At 47.6% G+C, this 2500-nt stretch overlaps 1 pseudogene; it reads left to right on the top strand.

Annotated features, from left to right (window-relative positions):
- LOC135536849 (pre-B-cell leukemia transcription factor 1-like) overlaps positions 1 to 2500 on the top strand; it is a 52989-nt pseudogene that overhangs the window by 16932 nt on the left and 33557 nt on the right.

A 2500-nucleotide genomic window follows, 5' to 3' on the forward strand; every position in this document is an offset into this window, starting at 1 on the left:
ACATTATGAGAGGCATCCTCTGCTGGCTGCCATGACGATATGTCAATCACCCGGTGTTGCTTGTTCCCGATTGGTCCAGAGGGGGAAAGGGGGAGGCCCGAGGCAGAGTAGGGGGTTATGGTTGTCAAGGCAACTAGCTGTCTTATTTACCTAATGTCATTCACTTTGATTTTCACATGAGAGAGAGAGAGAGAGAGAGAGAGAGAGAGAGAGAGAGAGAGAGGGGGTCTAGGTAATGATAGTGTTAGTGGGGGTATTTTAGTGTCATCATTATCATCTGAAACACATGCCAGGTACTCTCCATTCCTGCTATCTTTCATTTATTTTCATTCTTTCATCCCCTTTATCTTCTCATTCTGTCACACTCTTGCTTTCGGATTTCATAATGTCCTAAATATTTATCTTTCTTCCTCCCCTTTTCACCTCTGGTTTCACCATGTCTCTTGCCATGGTCCTCTTTCTCTTTTCCTCTCTCCCCTTCGACCTTCTCTCCTTCCCTCCCTTTCTGTCCCACGTTAGAACTAGTATAAATAACCACAACGAGACAGTCTAACAGAACAGCACAGGGTCTCTGTTGATCTCTCTCCTTCTGACTATATCATCTGGTTTCCTGCCCTTTTCTATGAGTGAGTGAGTGAGTGAGTGAGTGAGTGAGTGAGTGAGTGAGCAAAATAAGAAAAGGCATTTGGAATTAGACAAAGGGAAATAAGAGCAATGGAGAGAAGGAGAAAATGGGTAAGGGGGAAATAAAAGAAAATGGACAGAAAGAGAGGGAGGGAGAGAAGGAGGGCGACAGATTGATTGATGAGATGGAGGGAGAGGCAGTAATGACTGTGTCTGTGGATTGGCAGACTGGTGATATGCTCCAGACCCCTGTCAGCCTGGCCTCCTCCCCACCAACACTCACTCTCCCTGGGGGGAGGGGGGCTCACCCACTGCCCTGGCTTTGGCCTACACCCGGTGGTATCTGGTAATAGCCCACTCTGCTGGATCACAGTGGCAAGAAGCTGGTTTATAAAAAAGTAATATAGTGGGGTAATAAACTCACCATGTCTGTAAACAGGAGTGTGTGTGTGTGTACAGTGGCGGCCTGTGTATTAGAGAGGTACAAATGTGTGTGTGAATGTGTTCGCACAATATGGGGTGTCTGAAACGTAGACCTGTCTGTCTGCCTGAAACGTAGACCTGTCTGTCTGTCTGCCTGAAACGTAGACGTGTCTGTCTGTCTGAAACGTAGACCTGTCTGTCTGTCTGAAACGTAGACGTGTCTGTCTGTCTGAAACGTAGACCTGTCTGTCTGTCTGAAACGTAGACGTGTCTGTCTGTCTGAAGCGTAGACGTGTCTGTCTGTCTGAAACGTAGACGTGTCTGTCTGTCTGAAACGTAGACTTGTCTGTCTGTCTGAAACGTAGACCTGTCTGTCTGTCTGAAACGTAGACCTGTCTGTCTGTCTGAAACGTAGACCTGTCTGTCTGTCTTTCTGAAACATAGACGTGTCTGTCTGTCTGAAACGTAGACCTGTCTGTCTGCCTGAAACGTAGACGTGTCTGTCTGTCTGAAACGTAGACCTGTCTGTCTGTCTGAAACGTAGACCTGTCTGTCTGTCTGAAACGTAGACCTGTCTGTCTGTCTGAAACGTAGACGTGTCTGTCTGTCTGCCTGAAACGTAGACGTGTCTGTCTGTCTGAAACGTAGACCTGTCTGTCTGCCTGAAACGTAGACGTGTCTGTCTGTCTGAAACGTAGACCTGTCTGTCTGTCTGAAACGTAGACCTGTCTCTCTGTCTGTCTGAAACGTAGACCTGTCTCTCTGTCTGAAACGTAGACGTGTCTGTCTGTCTGAAACGTAGACCTGTCTGTCTGTCTGAAACGTAGACGTGTCTGTCTGTCTGAAATGTAGACGTGTCTGTCTGTCTGAAACGTAGACCTGTCTGTCTGTCTGAAACATAGACGTGTCTGTCTGTCTGAAACGTAGACCTGTCTGTCTGCCTGAAACGTAGACGTGTCTGTCTGTCTGAAACGTAGACCTGTCTGTCTGTCTGAAACGTAGACCTGTCTGTCTGTCTGAAACGTAGACCTGTCTGTCTGTCTGTCTGAAACGTAGACGTGTCTGTCTGTCTGAAACGTAGACCTGTCTCTCTGTCTGTCTGAAACGTAGACCTGTCTGTCTGTCTGAAACGTAGACCTGTCTGTCTGTCTGACTGAAGCGTAGACGTGTCTGTCTGTCTGAAACGTAGACGTGTCTGTCTGTCTGAAACGTAGACGTGTCTGTCTGTCTGAAGCGTAGACGTGTCTGTCTGTCTGAAACGTAGACATGTCTGTCTGCCTGAAACGTAGATGTGTCTGTCTGTCTGCCTGAAACGTAGATGTGTCTGTCTGTCTGTCTGCCTGAAACGTAGACCTGTCTGTCTGTCTGAAACGTAGACGTGTCTGTCTGAAACGTAGACGTGTCTGTCTGCCTGAAACGTAGACCTGTCTGTCTGAAACGTAGACCTGTCTGT

Source organism: Oncorhynchus masou, unplaced genomic scaffold (genome assembly GCF_036934945.1).
Source record: "Oncorhynchus masou masou isolate Uvic2021 unplaced genomic scaffold, UVic_Omas_1.1 unplaced_scaffold_671, whole genome shotgun sequence".
In the NCBI taxonomy this organism is placed as follows: domain Eukaryota; kingdom Metazoa; phylum Chordata; class Actinopteri; order Salmoniformes; family Salmonidae; genus Oncorhynchus; species Oncorhynchus masou.